Below are 20,751 nucleotides of genomic sequence, written 5' to 3'. Positions count from 1 at the left end.
TATTTTTATTTTTGTAGGGATGGGGTGTTGTTATATTGTCCAGCCTGGTCTCAAACTCCTAGCCTCAAGTGATCCTCTCACCTCAGCCTCCCAAAGTATTGGAATTATATGCATCAGCCACTACACCCAGGCAGAACTATAGGCTATAAATTTGATGTAAATATAAAAATAGTTCTACAGACATTTAAATTATTCTCAATCTCCTATTAGGCTAGAGAAGGCTGTTGTTAAATTCAGAAAATTTCAAATGAATATTGAGTCCCACGGCAGTACTTGAAATAATCATAAACTTTCAAATCATAATTTGCTTGAAATGTTTCGGTCCATCCCTCTTACTGAAAGTTTTCCTTGATCCCTGCCTTCACGGAGATCTGTCCTCAGATGCTTTGTCTTAGTAAACTTTTAATTAGCGTGTCTGTAGTTTTCCTAGATGGACTGAAAGAGCAGGAAGCATATATTATACTTCTTTTGTCTTTCTGCATGCTTTTTGTTGAATGAAGGAATGAATAATGAATTCAAATTGTGAAATGCCTTAATATTACAGTTGTGATAATACTGCTCTGCTAATAGAATAGAAATGCTCCGTTTTGATGATGTGGAATTTTCCTTGAGGTCATTGTTCATCACCTTACTAATAAATGTTAGAATCCCAGAAAGCTTACTTAAGAGGGACCTATGGAAGATAATGGAAAATGCCGTAATTCAAGAAGAATGAAATAGAAACATAAATCTTATTTATTTATTTATTTAGACTGAGTCTTGCTCTGTCTCCCAGGCTGGAGTGCAGTGGCACGAGCTTCGCTCACTGCAAGCTCCGCCTCCCGGGTTCACGCCATTCTCCTGCCTCAACCTCCCGAGTAGGTGGGACAACAGGCACCCGCCACCACGCCTGGCTAATTTTTTTTTTTTTTTTTTAGTAGATACAGGGTTTTACCATGTTAGCCAGGATGGTCTCCATCTCCTGACCTCGTGATCCACCTGCCTCGGTCTCCCAAAGTGCTGGGATTACAAGTATGAGCCACTGCACCCGGCCAAATCTCATTTATTTTTATAATAATCTGTTCATCCATATGTCTTCTCACAGCATCATTTACTTAACCAATATTTACATAGCACCTATTATTATGCCATTGTGCCCTAGCGTATAATAGGGTTGCAGAGATTAATGGGACATTAACTTTTTTTTTTTTTTTTTTTTTTTTTTTTTTTTTTTTTTTGAGACGGAGTCTCGCTGTGCCGCCCAGGCTGGAGTGCAGTGGCGCGATCTCGGCTCACTGCAAGCTCCGCCTCCCGGGTTCCCGCCATTCTCCCGCCTCAGCCTCCGAGTAGCTGGGACTACAGGCGCCCGCCACCGCGCCCGGCTAGTTTTTTGTATTTTTAGTAGAGACGGGGTTTCACCGTGTTAGCCAGGAGGGTCTCGATCTCCTGACCTCGTGATCCACCCGCCTCGGCCTCCCAAAGTGCTGGGATCACAGGCTTGAGCCACCGCGCCCGGCCGACATTAACTTTTAAAGTCTACAATCTCAGCCCTCTAGGAGATCAGACATGATAAAAATTGATATGATACAATGAACATAAAAATACAGGTAGCATAAGAAAGGTATAAATATTTTCTCTAAGTGCAGAGGAAGAAAAGTTGACTCCCAAGAGTGGGTATTGGGGTAGGGGGATCAGAAAAGCTTTATGAAAGAGCTGGCGTGAGTTAGAATGGCTATTATTAAAAAGTGAGGAAACAACAGATGCTGGCGAGGCTGTGGAGAAATTGGAACGCTTTTACACTGTTAGTGGGAGTGTAAATTCGTTCAACCACTGTTGAAGACTTCCTCAAGGATCTAGAACCAGAAATACCATTTGACCCAGCAATCCCATTACTGGGTATATACCCAAAAAATTATAGATCATTCTACTATAAAGACACATGCACACATATGTTTACTGCAGCACTATTTACAATAGCAAAGACTTGGAACCAACCAAATGCCTATCAATGATAGACTGGATAAAGAAAATGTGGCACATATACACCATGGAATACTATGCAGCCATAAACAAGAATGAGTTCATGTCCTTTGCAGGGACATGGATGAAGCTGGAAGGCATCATTTTCAGCAAACTAACACAGGAACAGAAAACCAAACACTGCATATTCTCACTCATAAGTAGGAGTTGAACAATGAGAACACATGGATACAGGGTGGGGAACATTAAGCACTGGGGCCTGTTGGGGGGTTGGGGGCAAGGGGAGGGAGAGCATTAGGACAAATACCTAATGCATGCAGGGCTTAAAACCTAGATGACGGGTTGATAGGTGCAGCAAACCACCATGGTACATGTATACCTGTGTAACAAACCTGCACATTCTCCACAGATATCCCAAAACTTAAAAAGAAAAGAAAAGAAAGAACTGGCATGGAAGAGGCCTTCTAGGCTAACATGTGGGTGAGCAGTGCGTGGTAAGGGCTCCAGCCAAGGGAACATAGTTCTTTAACAAAGCTCTGGCCAAAGCCCATGGGCTGAGACTGGAGTATGTAGGTTCCCTGTTCCCTGAAGAAAACCTGAACATTGTGAAGACACAAAGGGGCAGTAAATGCCATTATGTGAGCAAAACTATACATGCCCTCTGCAATGACATTTTGAAGGTGTCTTAAGAGGTCAGAAATATTGTGAATAACAAGAACAACAACAACAAAAAAAAACCCAAACACAAAACAGTAAGAGATCTTTATAAGTCTAGCGCATTTTCCAATCTAGAGAATATGAATGGCCGCAGGGATAGTCCCTGGGTTTATCATTCAGCGCATCCTTACCAAGGGCCTCCAGCTGGGCAGGCACCATTGTAGAGGCTGCCCTACCGAGAGCAGGCACAGAGACCACCACAGCCACACTGCCACCACCCCAGCACGGTAAGGACAATCGACTTCACGAGGCTCACTTTTGGCTTCTAGGATAGAGTTGGGGTCTTGGCAGAGAAGACAGACAGGTGGTCAAGACAGAGAAGAATGTGGGGGCATAGAGAAGAGAAATAGAGAAAAGAATAGAGAAGGGAAAGGACTTCCAGACATTCATCCATGTCAGACTTACTCAGTTTGTCGAAAAGTAAACCACCAAGAAAAGGTCAGGAATCTTTAGCAGAGGGCTCGGGAGGCTACATAGGTTTGTGATTGGTAAGATGGCTTATTTTTTAAAACTGACACCTGAATCCTTTCCCAGATGTTGCAGGTAGATGGAGGAGACTCCATGTGAAAAGCACCAAGAGAGGATTCAGAGGACAGTGGATGTCTGTGCAGAGTCTTGAAGAATGAGTTGAGGGCATGGGCTCATTCCAGGCAGCAAAGCTTCACAGCATGAGCAGCAATTGTGATTTAGTGATATGGTCCACAAATTCTCTACAACAAATAACCCCATGCGGGAAAAACCCTCATCTCCCAGCAATAACCAACCTTTGCAACTGAAGGGCAGTGCAGAGCTGAGCTGTAATAGCACTATTTCATAATTCTTCCCCTTACTAGTAGGTAACATTTATTTATCACTCCCTCTCTCTTCAAATATTGTAGTCTCTCTCTTCCTGCCTGCAAATCTACAACTCTCCCTCCAAGGGGAGAATTGTGCTGTGGGATGGAGGAAAGAACTTCGGTTTTAAAATCAGGCTGAAGTGTGTTTGTTGCTGGCCTTGCCTCCTATTTGCTTGTAATCTTTTCCCCACTTCAAGATGGAGTCTTGCTCTGTCGCCCAGGCTGGAGTACTATGGCACGATCTCGGCTCACCACAACCTCCACCTCCCAAGTTCAAGCAATTATCTTGCCCCAGCCTCCCAAGTATCTGGGATTACAGGCTTGCGCCACCACGTCTGGCTAATTTTTGTATTTTCAGTAGAGATGGGGTTTCATCATGTTGGCCAGGCTGGTCTCAAACTCCTGACCTTGTGATCTGCCCACTTCGACCTCCCAAAGTGCTTGGATTATAGACGTGAGCCACGGTGCCTGGCCTTTGCTTGTTATCTTAAGCAAGCTATTTCACTTCTGTGGGTCTCCGTTTTCTTTACCTGTAAATTGGGACTAACACAACTCCTTGGATTGCTGTAATAATAAAATGAGGTGGTGCGTGAAAAAAAAAAAGAAAAAAAAAAAACCCCAGCTCTTGAAAAAGGCATGCAATACATGTTAGTTTCTGAAGAGGATCAGGATATGCCACCCCCAAATATGCCACTTTTGGAGGGTTATTTTGAGCCAAAGGCAATTGAGAATCAACAGATGCACAAGAGTTTCCTGCCCTTCTCTTATCCATCTAAGAGCAGGGCATAAATTTATCTTTGAGAAGGTGGCATAAATTTCCCTAATGGTGGTGTCCCCTTCTCCTGGCACCAGGAAGAGGAGAGTGACTCTTATCACAGAGATGGAGAGTCGGCACTGAGAGAAGTCTGCATACAAAAACTTTACTAAAATAACTCTCATCTTCCATTAGTTCTCCCACATATTCTTAGTCACTTACTCATGATTTCACATCCCTTGAAACTCAAACTTCCTTTTCTTTGTTTAAAATGGTATATAAGCCCCCAGAATCTAACCACTCTTTCCCTCTTTCCCTCCCTCCCTCCTTCCTCTCTTTCTCTTTCTTTTCCTTCCTTCCTTCCTTCCTTCCTTCCTTCCTTCCTTCCTTCCTTCCTTCCTTCCTTCCTTCCTTCCTTCCTTCCTTCCTTCCTTCCTTCCATTCTTTCCTTTCTTCTCTCTCTCTCTCTTCTTTCTTTCTGGACTTGAACTCCTGGGTTCAAGAGGTCCTTCCACTTCAGCCTACAGAATAGCTGGGACTACAGGCACAAGCCATAGTGCCTGGCTTCTAACTACTTTCAGCTTCGTTTCTTTTCTAGTAACTCCCATACATGTAAATATTAGTAAACACTGCGTGCCTTTTCTCCTGTTAACCTGTTGTTCAATTTGCAGGCCTCTAGTTACTGAACATAAGGGTAGAGGAAAAGTTTTTTCTCCCTGATGTTTCCATTCCTCCCACATTCCTGAAAAGAAATAAAAAGCAACCTGGGGCAAAAGGGAGCTATCTTTTGCCAGTCTATTACATAGAGATGCATCGCAGTTACAGGTATTCTCCAGTTTCTTGGGGCTGGGGATGTTTCCTGATCGTGAAGGAAAGTTAAAAAAAAAAAAACAAACAAACAAACAAGCAAACAAAAACCCTGGAGCTCCTTAGAATAAGTTACACACAGAGGAAATACAGAGGAAATACAGACGTGCCCCACTTTGAGCAGTCCTACTAATGCAAGACTGAAATTTGCCAGAAGCCAATTAACCAGCCATTAGTTTATCTTTTAAGCATTTCTTCACTTTTCTAAAAAGGATTAACAAGAATAGAAAGCCAACTCTTTGTCAGTATTTATACGTAGGTACTGAAGTTGAATGGTGACAGACACTTGAGGCTGAAGTAGAATTAAACTTTAATTAGAAATGAAGATGAAACAGCTCTGAAGTGATCAGTTGTCATTGGACTCCCAATCTGAAGTGTGAAAAATGCCATTCTATTTACAGACATTGATTCTGCTTGCCTGCCTCCAACCTTACACACTCCTGCCGATCCCTCTTCCTCCCATGCCACCCTCTTCCTCTCCAGCTGAAAAATCCTCTTTTCCGATGGGATATACTCCCCTCTCTCATCGCAGTTAATCTAACAATATGGCAAATTACCAGTTTCCCAATTTAGCTCACACCACTCCTGCCAAAAACCTTCCTTCCTTTTCTCCATTTATCTACCATCAAAATCCTGGGTTCAACTTGCTCTTCCAGCCTCTGAATGGTATTTCCAGCAGGTGGCACCCCAAGTGAGCTCCTCACTCAAATCCTTTAGTGATTTCTTTCATGTTTGGGTTTGTACCTGATTTCCCCAACTAAATAATCAATTTCTAAAATTCGGACATTGTGTCTATTACGGGCATGCACTTGCATCTTCAGTGACTTGCACATTGTGTGTATAAAAGTAGATTGTTGGCCAGGAGCAGAGGTTTATGCCTGTTATCCCAGCATTTTGGGAGGCCAAGGTGGGAAGATTGCTTGAGGCCAGGAGTTTGAGACCAGCCCTGGCAACATAGTGAGACCCTGTCTCTACAAAAACTAGAAAAATTAACTGGGTGTGGCGGTGCACACCTGTAGTCCAGGTTCTTGGAAGGATTGCTTGAGCCTGGGAAGTTGAGGCTGCAGTGAGCTATGGTAACACCACTGCACTCCAGCCTGGTTGACACAGCTGAGACCATGTTTCAGAGGAAAAAAAAAAAAAAACACTTTATCATTGATAATAAAAAGTAGATTTATATGCAACATTATAAGGATTTCATCTATTGTAAAAATAAAGGCTCATATGCACTGACATTTAATTCACCTGAAAACAGAAGAGAAAGGCCAGGATAAGAATATAATTGTGATGAGCCGGGCGCGGTGGCTCAAGCCTGTAATCCCAGCACTTTGGGAGGCTGAGACGGGCGGATCACGAGGTCAGGAGATCAAGACCATCCTGGCTAACACGGTGAAACCCCGTCTCTACTAAAAATACAAAAAACTAGCCGGGCGAGGTGGCGGGCGCCTGTAGTCCCAGCTACTCCGGAGGCTGAGGCAGGAGAATGGCGTAAACCCGGGAGGCGGAGCTTGCAGTGAGCTGAGATCCTGGCCACTGCACTCCAGCCTGGGAGACAGAGCCAGACTCCGTCTCAAAAAAAAAAAAAAAAAAAAAAAAAAAAAAAAAAAAAAAAAAAAAAAAAAGAATATAATTGTGATGAAAATGTGAAGCTAATCAGTGAGCAGGGGTTTTCTGAGGCTCTATTGCTACCATGTGCTTGTCAGTATTCTTTACCAGTAGCATCATATGTAGTGACCTCATAGCAACACTGCTTTAAATATAATCTTTCTCTGCAAAGGCTATACTTCCAGCCAATGTGCTTGGCAAGATGTTTGCTGCCTGCTTTGCTGGCTGACCTAGGAATGAATTCTCTCTCTAACCTGAGTACCCTTTATTCCGTATCTTAGATTTTGGCTGACAGCAGCATTGTCTTTCTTGTCATCCTGAGAGGGGTGGAGAGAATTACATTTTTCTCTCTTTTGCAGGAAGAGTTGTTTCGTGTTTGGCATACCTGCTGAAAAATTTTGGCTTATTATTATCCCCTCTGCTTGCCACCCCCTCCTTTTCTAGTTTAGATATTTTTTAATCCCCACAAGCTCAGCATTAAACCCAATATCCTGACAGCAGTAGGTCAGAGCTATAGCTGCTTTAAACGGGCAACCATGGCACAATCTCATATGTACAGAACTAAGGTACACATGGGAAACTCAGAATAATACAAAATAAAGGCAAATAAGTCCTACGTTCTCTGAAACAGACTCTGAAGTAAGAAAGGGGAAACGAGATTCATGACAGCCTAGGCAATAGGAAACAATTCAAAAAGGAGTGGACGTAAGAACCTATTCTGAAGATAGACTGGGAAAACCGTGAAAAAACATATGCATTGCAGCGCTATTTGCAATTCTAAAGCCTAGCATCGCACAACACAAATAGGGGATTGGTTGGATAATCTGTGGCTCATCCACAGAACGGAATACTAAGCAACTCTTGAAAAGAATGCAGACCAGCTCTACATTTTGCTTGGAAATGATTTCCAGTAAATATTATTAATTGAAAACTACAAGTCTCAGAAGAGCGAACATAAGGTACTCTTTTGTCTAAGAAAGGGTGGATAATGGAAGTGTTTACATATTTGTTTATATTTAAAGTAAAAAGCAGGAAAAGGACAACCTTGCAAGTAAAAAATTGGTTACCTTGGGGGGTGGAGGAGGCAGGAATGTAAGCTGGACTTGTCCGACTGCACCTGTATTTGTTAACTATTGCCACAAAATAGATTAGTCAAAAAATTTAGTGGCTTACAATAACAATAGAAGCATCTCACATAAATTTTGAGGGTCAGGACTCCAGGAGCTGCTTAGCTGAGTGGTTCTGTCTCAGGGCATTTCATGAGATTGTGGGCAAGACATTGGTCTGAGTCTCAGTCATCTAAAGGTTTGACCGGGGCTAAAGAACCCACTTGCATAATGGGTCACTCACCCGAGTTGCTTCCTTGTTGACAGGAGGCCTTAGTTCCTTACCACATGGACCTCTCTCCCCACAGAGCTGCTTGAGCATCCTCATGAAATGGCAGCTGGCTGCTTCTATAACAAGGTATCCTAAAAAAGCAGGGAAAGCTGAAATGCCTTTTATGACCTAGTCTTGGAAGTCACATACTGTCACTTGCATCTTATTTGTTAGAAGCAAGATAGTGAACGTGGGGTGGCTGTAATCCCAGCACTCTGGGAGGCTGAGGCAGGAGGATTGCATGAGCCCAGGAGTTCAAGACCAGCTTCGGGCAACATGGCAAGACCTTGTCTCTATTTAAAAAATAAAACAAAACCAAAAAGATACTGAGTCCACACTCAAAGGGAGTGGAATCAGGCTTCGCCTTTTTAAGGGTGTGTTAAATAATTTGTGGACATATTTTATATCCCTATAAAACTTAATTTTATATATTTGAGTTTGGAACCATACTAATGATATATATAATTATAAAAGCAAGTTAAATAAAATTGAACAAGAAACTGCAGTCCCTGCACAGTGAAAACAAAACAAAAGCAATAAACCTAAGCATATTTCAGGTTGATTGTTTAAATATAGAGAAAGAAATAAGTTCAATGACTTTATTTTCATTTATTATGGTAAGAATTCTTAACATGAGATCTGCATGCTGAACACATTTTTAGTGTGTAACACAGCATTGCTGACTGTATGTACAATGCTGGACAGCCGCTCTCTGGAGTTTATTCATCTTGCTTGACCGAAACTTTGTGCCAGTTGATTGTAACTCCCCATTTTCCCCTTTCCTCAGCCTCTAGTGGCCACCATTCCACTCTTGGATTCTATGAATTTCACTGTTGTAGATACCTAATGTAAGTGGAATCATGCAGTATGTGTCCTTCTGTGACCAGCTGATTTCATTCAGCATAATGCTCTCAAGGATCATTAGTGTTGTCACCCATTGCAGGATTTCCTTCTGTGTATATGTGTGTGTGTGTGTTTTTTTTTTTTTTTTTTTTTTTTTTTTTTTTTTTTTTAGATGGAGTCTCCCTCTGTTGCCCAGGCTGGAGTGCAGTGGGGCAGTGGGGCGATCTCTGCTCACTGAATCCTCCGCCTCCTGGGTTCAAGCGATTCTCGTGCCTCAGCCTCCCGAGTAGCTGAGACTATAGGCGTGCACCACCACATCCAGCTACTTTTTGCATTTTTAGTAGATCCGGGGTTTCACCATGTTGCCCAGGCCTCCCAAAGTGCTGGGATTACAGGCGGGAGACACTGCACCCGGCCCTGGATTTCCTTCTTTTCTTAAGATCGAATATTATTCCATTGCATGTATAGACCACATTTTGGTTTCCCATTCATCTGTCAATGGATATTTAGGTTGTTTCTGCATCTTGGCTATTGTGAATAGTGTTGCAATCAACATGGAAGTGCTAATATCTCTTCAAGATCCTGATTTCAATTTTTTTGAGAAATATCCAGAAGTGAGATTGCTGGATGATATGGTAGTTCTATTTTTAATTGTTTGAGAAAGCTCCACACTGTTTTCCATAGAGACTGCACCATTTTGCACTCCCTAAATTCCCACAAGCACTATGCAAGGGTTCTGATTTCTACACATCCTGCCAACACTTGTTTTTTTTTTTTTTTTAATGGTAGCTATCTTGACAGGAGTGAGGTGAATTTTAATTGCTTTTAAAACAGAGGAATTGGACTGTACAATCTTAGAGGAATATATCCAAAGGATAAATAGGATTGTAAATAAATCTTAAACTGTTCTCAGTAATAATAATATCACTACTACTACTATTATTATTATGAAACTATTAAGTATATTGTCTTAGTCCATTTTGAGTTGCTGTAAAGGAATACCTGAGGCTGGGTAATTTATGAAGAAAAAAGGTTAATTTGGCTCACGATTCTGATAGTTGAAAATTTCATGACTTGGCAGCTGCATGCAGTGAGGGCCTCAGGCTGCTACCAGTCATGGCAGAAGGTGAAGGGGAGTTGGCCTGGCCTCAGGCTGCTTCCAGTCATGGCAGAAGGTGAAGGGGAGTTGGCGTGTGCAGAGATCACACGCAAGGCAGGAAGCAAGGGGTGGGGGAGGTACCAGGCTCTTTTTATTTATTTTTATTTTTTATTTTTTTTTTGAGACAGAATCTCATTCTGTCTCCCAGACTGGAGTGCAGTGGCACGATCTCAGCTCACTGCAACCTCCGTCTCCTGGGTTCAAGCGATTCTCCTGCCTCAGCCTCCTGAGTAGCTGAGATTACAGGTGCATGCCACCAAACCATGCTAATTTTTGTGTTTTTAGTGGAGGCGAGGTTTCACCACGTTGGCCAGGCTGATCTCGAACTCCTGACCTCAGGTGATCTGCCTGCCTCAGCCTCCCAAAGTGCTGGGATTACAGGCGTGAGCCCCGGCACCCAGCAAGGCTTTTCTTTTTTCTTTTTAAAAAATCAGCTCTCAGTAGAACTAATAGAGAGAGAACTCACTCATCCCTGAGGGAAGGCATTAATCTATTCATGAGGGCCCCACCTCCGTGACCCACACAACTCCCACCAGGCCCCACCTCCAACATTCCCACATTGGAATCAAATTTCAACATGAGATTTGGTGGGGACAAACGAACTATATCAAAACCATAGCATATATATATGTTTCAGAATATACATATATTGTGTTCTATACAGTAATACTATATTAGTACTATAGTATACATATTATATATATATATTAATGTATTGCTATATTGGCATTATTCTGAAACTACATATACACATATGTATACATACATACACACATATACATGTGTCTATGTATCTCAAATATATAATTATGGTAACATATTTAGGAACCACATCTTTCAGTAGAAGAGGAGAGATGTAAGTATAAAATTGAATGAGTCAAGTGGAAAATCCTGTAATCTTAAATTTGATTTATAAAATTAATAAGAACTTGGCCGGGCGCGGTGGCTCAAGCCTGTAATCCCAGCACTTTGGGAGGCCGAGACAGGCGGATCACGAGCTCAGGAGATCGAGACCATCCTGGCGAACACGGTGAAACCCCGTCTCTACTAAAAAATACAAGAAAACTAGCTGGGCAAGGTGGTGGGCGCCTGTAGTCCCAGCTACTCGGGAGGCTGAGGCAGGAGAATGGTGTGAACCCGGGAGGTGGAGCTTGCAGTGAGCTGAGATCCAGCCACTGCACTCCAGCCTGGGCGACAGAGCGAGACTCCGTCTCAAAAAAAAAAAAAAAAAAAATAATAATAATAATAATAAGAACTTAGGATGTATTTTCTTTAAAAATAAACATATTTCCTTGCTCTGCTCATTGAAAAGGCCTGCAAGCCATGACTAACCCCAAAATAATAACCTTATCTTCAGATTGTATTCTCTAAATATAATTTCTAACTCAAGAAAGCCATGCCTCCTTGGATAAATGATTATTTCAAGACTGAGACAGGAAACATTGAAGGGGGCCTGGAACATTCTATTGTACCAGAAGGCATCAAGCTATCAGAGACCATAAGCATTGCATCAGAAAGATCCAGGTGCCTACTTCAGTGTTCTCCCACTGGTCAAAGACAGGACAATTTTAACCTAATGGCAACAATAATGATAATAGTAATAACAACTGCAATGCCACACCAAATATATTAAAATCTGCAAGTTCATAATGCTAAAAAAAAGTGAAAATAAATAAAACTAAGTGAACACCTTTGTAAAATGCTAAGGAACCCACTCATTGTAGAAAACCGATAAAGGAGAAAACTGAAGGGAAATAAGTATTTATTTTGCTTTTCCTATTTCGACTGCAACTCAGAAATGTCAGCTAATTAATGCAGAAGGAATATTACAACTAGAATGTCACCATTTTGCAACCCCTAATAAAAAAACATCCAATTTGAGGCTAGAGCTTGAAGTCCGCAGGGCAGGCAGCTGGAACGGGGGGATGGATGTAAACTGCGGAGAGCAAAACAAGCAGGAATTGACGAAGATGGACTGAGAGCTATGTCAGTTCTCTGACGCTGATGGTCTGCGTGTCCTGCAGAAGCCAGGGCTCTTTGAATTGGGCTGAGCACGCACACTAGCCCAAGCTGGGGAGAAGCTGAAAGCATATGCAGGGGAAGGTGAGGGAGCTGCAGGCCAGCTGTGCCTCGTGCCCACCAGAGGGGCCAGCAGATGCGCCCCACATGTGTGACCTACCAAATGGCTACTGCCTCATTTCCATCTTCCAAAGCTCCCAAGAATCTCCCTCATGGCTCGTCTTAGCCAGAAACGTATGGGAAAAGGGAACTCTGGGAAATACGGTCTGATCTAGGAGGTAGACATGTTAAAAAAAACCCACCATAGTCATGGATGGCTGCTAAAGCCATTAGGCAAGAGGCTGCAGGGAGTTCCACATGTAAAGGATTTCATTGGTATATTCTGAATCTACTGATGGAAGTCATGTCACACAAATAGAAATGCCGTGTGTCTTATATCTCTGCCTGTGAAGTGACAGGAAGTACTCAACTACTCTGCAAAATAGCCTCACCAAAAAATCAAACTTGAATGGGATCTAGCCTCAGGCTCCAGTTGCAGTTTATAGGAAATACAGGGGAAGGAGAAAAATATTAAAAAACAGCACAGGTATATAGTCAGCCCACTCTAAAATGTGATAGATTTTACAGAACCCTTAGCGTCAACTTCTTCAACAAATAAACTGCAAGAAAACAATAGAGATACAGATGACATAAATAAAAAGATATTAGAGGCCAGTTGCCATGGCTCACCCCTGTAATCCTAGCACTTTGGGATGCCGAGGCGGGCGGATCACTTGAGGCCAAGAGTTCGAGACTAGCCCTGCCAACATGGTGAATCCCTGTCTCTACTAAAAATACAAAAATTAGCCAGGCAGGGTGGTGCATGCCTATAGTTCCAGCTACTCAGGAGGCTGAGCTGTAAGAATCGCTTGAACCTGGGAGGCAGAGTTGCAGTGAGCTAAGATCCTACCACTGCACTCCAGCCTGGGCAACAAAGCGAGACTCTGTCTTTAAAAAAAAAAAAAGATACTAGAAAGACATATCCAACAAAAACAATGGGTGAAACTTGTTTGACTCAATTCATATAAACCAACTTATTTATAAATATATAAATACACACAACAATATATAAATACAACATATATATATGCAGTATATAGATATACACACATATATGTGTATATATATGCATAGGTATATACACATATATAATGAATAAATAACAGTCATTAATGGCTTAACAACAGGGATACATTCTGAGAAATACGTGGTTAGGCAATTTCATCCTGTGTGAATGTCATTGTGTGTACTTACACAAACCTAGATCTCACAACCTCTGACACACCTAGGCTATATGATATATAGCTTGTTATTCCTGGGCTATAAACTTGTACAGCATGTTACTGTACTGAACACTGTATGCAACTGTAACATGGTGGTAAGCATTTGTATATCTAAATACAAATATGTATCTAAATTGTGTATCTGTTAATATTAATAAGCACAAAAAGTACAGTAAAAATAAGGTATAAAAGATTTTTAATAAGGAACACCTGTATAGCTCCGCCTGACTGGAGCTTGCAGAACTGGGAGTTGCTCTGGGTGAGTCAGTGAGCAGGTGATGAGTGAATGTGAAGGCCTGGGACATTACCACACACCACCATAGACTTGATGAGCGATGTGCACGTAGACTACACTAAATTTATGTTTAAAAACCACTTTTCTTGCTTTAATAATAAATTAAGCTTAGCTTACTGTAACTTTTTTTTTTTTGAGACAGGATCTCACTCTGTTACCCATGCTGGCGTGCAGTGGCACAATCACGGTTCACTACAGTTTTGACCTCCCAGGCTCAAGCAATTCTTTCATCTCAGCCTCCCAAGTAGCCAGGACTACAGGTGCATACCACCATGCCCAGATAACTTTTTTTTTTTTTTTTGTAGAGATGGAGTCTCGCTGTGTTGCCCAGGCTGGTCTCGAACTTCGAGCCTCAAGTGATCCTCCCACTTCAGTCTCTCAAAGTGTTGGGATTACAGGTGTGAGCCACTGTGTCAGTCCATTACTGTAACATTTTCACTTTTTAATTTTTACTGTAATCTCAGCTACTTGGGAGGCTGAGGCAGGAGAATCACTTGAACCTGGGAGCCAGAGGTTGCCTCTTACCCCACGCTTCACCCTTCCCACATACAAATAAATATAGAAACAACTTGTTTTTTTTTTCTTTAGGCAGTGCAAAATGTTCAACTCTACTGCTTTTAAAATTAAGAAATGAGATTTTACAATCTTTTTTTTTTTTCTTTTGAGATAGAGTTTCACTCTTGTTGCCCAGGCTGGAGCACAATGGGGTAATCTCAGCTCACTGCAACCTCTGCTCCCTAGGTTCAAGCGATTCTTCTGCCTCAGCCTCCTGAGTAGCTGAGAGTACAGGCACCCACCAACACGCCCAGTTAATTTTTTTTGTATTTTTGGTAGAGAAGAGGTTTCATCATGTTGTCCAGGCTGGTCTAGAACTCTTGACCTCAGGTGATCCACCCACCTCAGTCTCCCAAAGTGCTGGGCTTACAGGAGTGAGTCACCATGCCCAGCAAGATTTTACAATCTTAATTAAAAAAAAGTATTAACCCAAAAACCATTTCAAATATGTATTTTAGTCAAGGAGGATAAGAGGAGCAGGAAAAATGAAGGCAGGGGAGAGAGGTGGAAAGGGAGAAGATGATCAGGGGAGATAGGAAGAAATATTTTGAGCAGAAGATTAGTGATGATAAACTATCCTTACTCTATTGCTGCTATTCACTTGTGCCCCAGGCTTCAAAATGGATTTTAGCCTATTATGTCTGTCCTTTGAAAATCTGGAGAAATGATTGTATTGTTAGCCTTTAGGAACCTCGACTTTTAGTGTGAAGGAAGAAAGTGTACATGTACCACTGGCCAAGGGTAGAGCACACGCAGAGGCTTAAATGAGAACCAAGAAGAGCCAGGATTATCTTCTGCAAAACACAATGTTGACCAGAGTCAGTCTCCCACAGGACGCAATGCCCCGTGGGTGGCTTGACCACCGGCAAAGAAGCGCAGTGGCCAGAGTCCCCACACTCTTCATCTGGGGCCTGATATCATGAGGTATGACTCAGTGCTCACTAGAAAACCCATAATCTCACTGAGTCCCAAGGCTTCCTTGACCAAGAGCTGTGAATCACCAAATTCTAGAAGAGAAACAACCATTCCATTGCGTACCTGTTTTTCAGTCCTAATTCCTAAATTTTTAAAATAATGTCTTCTCTGTATTAAAACCACACACATGCAGTCAACCACTAGCCAAAATAATGGTGCAACTTTATCGATAGCACTTTTAGGAGCCATCAAATACTTAGACACAGTCTCACTATTCTCAGGAGTTTGATGCGACAAGATGCTTCTTCCTGTGTTTTAAAACACAGACTGACATGATGGAACTGAAAACAGATTTTTCAATGCCCAGAAGCGTCTATGCTTTATTACTTTCCTTCGGGTAGAAAAGGTGAGAAACAGTGACATACACCTTGCTTCATGGAATTATAATCCCTGGCAGTGATCAAGTACACCTTCCTCAAAATGTTCTTTTGAAGCTGGAAGGGAGGAGAGGTGATTCTCTTATTTGGCAAAATGGAGAACACAGCAATCAAGTTGATAGTCAAATGTCCCAAAGTATGTTCATGATTATATTAAAATACTTTTACGCTTTAACTGTATTGATCTGCAGACCAGAACTCTTTCCATTCATCCAAAAGACACATATTGATTTATTAATTTTTAATGATTATTAGGAACTATTCTACCATCTGGGGGTGCAAAGATGGATATGAAAGACACAGCTCTTAGGAAAGGCAGAGAAGTAAGCAAAAGGTTCAAAGGCTCCTTCCGTGAGGGTTCTGTTCCAGTTCTCTCAGTCTCTGTATTAGTGGAAGGTAAGGATGGGGGGAACTGAAAGGCTGAAAACAGGGTTGAGAGCAGATGCCTGTTCTGGCTTGTGTAGCAGTCAGCATCGAGGGCAGCATGGGCCCTGGGGGATGTGGTTAGGGAAAGGCCATTTTCCTGATAGAATAACCTGCTTTTTTTGAGACAGGGTCTTGCTCTGTTATCCAGGTTGGAGTGCAGTGGTACAGAGTTCACGGCAGCCTTGAACTCCTGAGCTCAAGTAATCTTTCCATCAGAGCTTCCCAAGTAGCTAGGTGTACAGGTGTGTGTGTGTGTGTGTGTGTGTGTCTGTGTGTGTGTATAGACAGAGTGTTGCTATGTTGCCCAGGCTGGTTTTGAACTCCTGGTCTCAAGGGGCCCTCCTGCCTTGGCATCCCTAAGTGATTTATAGGCATCCACTGGGATTACCCACTGGGGTTATCCACAGCTATGTGCCACTGTGCCCAGCCCTGAAGTCACCCCAGAATAGATGAGAATGAGCTGCCTATTGATGAAACTACCTTGAGAGGTAGTTATGAGTATAATCCTGGGGAGTGGAGAGCAGGAGAACTACAACCAAGGGAACCAAAGAACCTTGAGGCTAAAGCTCAAACCAGATGACCTGCATTGCAGCCTTTCTGAAATCATGCAAGGAGGCAGGAAGGGAGTGCGTGTCCATTCGTGTGTCCCAGCCCTGACCCAGGCAGAGGGTATCCTGAGCCCTTCCCTTACGGGAGCCCTTCATGTGACCAGCGTTCTGAGCCATCTCAGATGTGTTTCCTGTGCTGAAAATGAGCAGACATCTGTGATATAACCTTTTAACATGCTCCAGTACCCTCATCCAATGCACCTTGCTTTGATCCTATCCCACCAAATCACTGAAGTTGGTTTCTCCTGTAGATTTTCATAGGAAAGAGGAGGTGCTGTCTCACAAATATGACCAACAACGACTCAGTAGTAATAAATCTGACTGTTAATCGACATGTTATCCTGGTTAATATATTTTCTTGTGAACCTGATAGGTATGCATCAGATAAGCAGGGAGGGAACTAGTAAAATCCAATTCTCAGGCCTGCAAAGCTAAAGACCAGAAATGGCGCTTTCCAAGGTCGTTGTAATTTTCTTGGCTACCCTAGTTCCATTATCTGGAACGCTGTCTAACATTTAGTTAGGTGCTCAATAAGTGTTACCATTATTACTACAAAAAGATTCCTATTTGTTTGTTCATTTATTTTTATGGGCCGGGCATGGTGGCTCATGCCTGTAATCCTAGTGATGGCAGCAGTGGCCCGTCTGGAGCAGCCACTGTGAAGACGCCTACTGCAATGAGGGAGACACAGCCAGGACTGTGCACCCCATGGAGCCAGTGGAGCTGGGAATAGGTGGGAGGAAGCCCCGCCTCCTTCCGAGTTGGCAGGGTGGGAGCCCCACCCTCTGTGGCTGCAGACCTGGGGATTCCTGTGCTCTCAGGGACCTGGGAAGCCCCCCTTCCTCCGCAGGCTTAGAAGTGCCTGCTCTGGGTGACTGGTCTCTCCCTGCTTTCGGAGCCTGCTCTGGGGTGGAGCAAAGTTGTGGCTGAGCCCAGGTGCTGCTGTGACCTGTCTGGGTGTGTGCACACTCAGGGTGGCGCTGACACACCAGCCCCCAGCTGCCTCAGCCCCCTCCAGACGTTGGGCACTGATGAGCACAGGGGAGGCCAAGAAAGGGCCAAGGGTGGCTCAGCACAGGCCTGCAGGCAGCCGTTGGTATCAACAGTCTGGGTGCTGTGGATGATTGTAGATGGCAGCAGGAGGCAGACAGGCTCCTGGGCAGAAAGGGTCAGGTCCCCAGTGAAGACCCACCCTCAAGCCCCAGATGGCCTGAAGCCTGGGGGTGGAAGTGTCAGGTCTGGGTGGAGTTCATGGCACAGACTGAGAACTTATGGTGCTTTTTCTGGCCTGCCCATGGCTGCTCATGGTCTAGTCAGCACGCACTTCCTCCCTTCTGAAGCCCATAAAAATCCCAGACTCAGCCAGACACACAGAGACATCGGTACTACCAGCTATAGGAAGGAGCTACCAACTTCGGTTCTCCTGGACTGGTCAGGATGACCTGCCTGTGGAAAGGAGCCACCCACTTCAGGTCTCCTGAGAGCTGTCCTGTCACTCGGTGAAACTCCTCTCCACCTTGCTCACCCTCTAGTTTTCTGTGTTTCTCATTCTTCCTGGATGCAGGACAAGAACTCAGGACGCTGCAGGACTGAAAGAGCTGTAACACAAAGAGGGCTGAAACACACTCCTTCTTCTCCCCCACCCCAGTTCGCTACATTGCAGGCGATGAGAAGGAGAGAAGAGCTGCTGCCCTTTGACGACCCTAGACCCAAGGGCTCTCTGAGCAAGGGCTGTGACACCATCTTTGGGGCTCTGTGGTTCTTGGCGTCTCCAAACTTCTGGGGGCCACCATGCTCCCTGGTGCCCACAGTGGAAGCCGCTTGTGGTACACCTGGTCCAGCTGCAGCCTTGCGTGGAGCTGGTGCCTGTGCTGGCTCCTGGAGCTGCTCACCCTGCTGCAGCTGGCATGCCTGGCTGTATGCAGTGGCCAGACCCTGTGTTTGCTCACACACCCTTTGCTCTTCAGCACCTGACTTGCCCTTGGTAGGCATGGGATCCAAGCTGGTAATGTGAGCCAAGCACAGCTTGCAGGGCTGAGTGGGTGAAACAAGCCCAGCGGGCCCAAGCAAAACTCAAAGATGCCACCGGCCACAGAGGTTTCCGGCTGGAAAAGCGACAATCTAAGGATCCTGTGACACCAGCACTTTGGGAGGCTGAGGCAGGCAGATCACTTGAGGCCAGGAGTTTGAGACTAGCCTGGCCAATGTGGTGAAACCTGTCTACTAAAAATAGAAAAATTCACTGGATGTGGTTGCACATGCCGCTAATCCCAGCTACTTGGGAGGCTGAGGCACAAGAACTGCTTGATCTTGGGAGGCAGAGGTTGCAGTGAGCTGAGACTGTACCACTGAATTCTAGCCTGGGTGAAAGAATAAGACTCTGTCTAAAAAAATATATATATATTGATGGCCAAGGGAATTTTAAACACAGAAATACCACATATATTTAAGTCATTCACCTCTACATGCCTGCAAAGTAGATGTCCCTTGAAGGCAGCGACCTGACCCAACGCCCTGACCCAACGCCCTGCACATACAGGTGCTGCCACTGGGTGCTGTTAATAAACAGCCTATCTGGTGCTTGAAGCTGCTAAATTAATGATAGAGAAGACCAAGTCTGTCTTCTGCTCCTATCTCTCCTCTTCAGCATTTTCCTGCTTCTCTTTGGTTCCATTGTCTTCCCATTTCAATCCCCAAGTAGGCAGTTCAAGTTAAATTCCTACCTTCCTGAGAGTCCCTAAAGCTGTGCCCCTCAGGCAGCACCCACACCATATGGCCTGCCCCATCACAGCCTGCACCATAATGTCCTATATGTCATTATGGAGAGGGAACAGCTAGGCAAGGGTTATAGTAGGATAATAATTGGAAAGGAAGCCTATTTGCTAGCTTTAGGAATGATGCCAGCAATTTTAAGGCAGTTTCAGTCTGGTAGGAGGGAGAGGGAATTGTCTTGATTTGGAGAGATTTCTCCTCTCCCATCTTCTCCACTCTAAAACCACAAGTCAATGTAGAAAAGTTGGTGGTGTGTGGTTTGGTAAATAAGTTCAGCCTTTGACATGAAGATTGACCTGGTTTGACATTGATTGATTGATTTGACATGCAGATGACCTGAGATTGGTGCTCCTGCCAGTCTTAAAAACAAACGAACAAACAAAAGCCCCTAAGCTTTGGACCTGACCTAGTTGTTTACCACATGTTTGATTTCAGGCCAGTTTCCTGTCTGTAAAATAAGGGTGATTGTAATGCTTCCCTTTCCTATTGCACAGAGATGTGATGATAAAGTAAGCCATTCTACATTATATGTGTGTGTTGGGGAGGGAGTGGGGGAGGGATCATGTCTGTTTTGCTTCCTGTATTTCCATATTGTTTAGAAGATGCTCATTAATACTTGACTTAATGAACTGTCAGGTGGGATAACCCTTCCCTGTTCCTCCTTTTGGAGGGCAGATAGAACATGATGATTGGAGATGCATGAAATGTGTGACTAACGTCTCTGTGTAATCAGGACTTGCAACACCCTGATTGCTCCTATCTGATTCTTTCTGAACAAAACAAAACAAAAGAAAAGAAAAACTTGACTTAATGAATAAATGGTGGACTTAGGTCGACTCCCAAATCATTGGTGCCCAAGCTTTAACGTGCATCAGGATCACTCGAGGGTCTTGTTCACACTCGACTACCAGGAGCCACCCAGAGAGTTTTCGGTTCAGTAAGCCTCGGGTGAGGCCCAAGAACCTGCATCTAACGACTTCCCCATGTGCTGTGGCGTTGCGGGCAGGGACGGAGGGGCCCAGGGGCAGGCGGCAGCACCGGAAGAGGCCAGCAGGTGGCGCGGTCGCCGAACCCAGCCTCCCCCGGGCGCCGAGGGAAGCGGGTCGGCGGCGGCCACACCTGCACAAGCGCCCGCTCTCCCAGGCAGCAGGGGCGGCGGCGGCCTGGCTGGCTGCGCTGCAGAGCGTAGAGCGGGAGCGGCGTGGGAGGAATTCGGGGCTCTTTCGCCGCCTGTCTCCTTTTACTGCTGGTTGCCCTCAAGGGAGCCCTCTCTCCCTCTACACGC

The 20,751-nt window shown here is 44.1% G+C and overlaps 1 non-coding gene across 1 annotated transcript; it reads left to right on the top strand.

Moving 5' to 3' along the window:
- Nucleotides 1-20,095: 20,095 nt before the first annotated feature.
- LOC115893749 lies at nt 20,096-20,231 on the top strand. The gene has a single exon (XR_004053804.1). It is a non-coding gene; the product is annotated as a U8 small nucleolar RNA (small nucleolar RNA).
- Nucleotides 20,232-20,751: the final 520 nt, after the last annotated feature.

Source organism: Rhinopithecus roxellana, chromosome 15 (assembly GCF_007565055.1).
Source record: "Rhinopithecus roxellana isolate Shanxi Qingling chromosome 15, ASM756505v1, whole genome shotgun sequence".
Taxonomy (NCBI): Eukaryota; Metazoa; Chordata; class Mammalia; order Primates; family Cercopithecidae; genus Rhinopithecus; species Rhinopithecus roxellana.
Note: the sequence above shows the minus strand (reverse complement) of the source record. Positions and strands in the feature narration are given on the sequence as shown.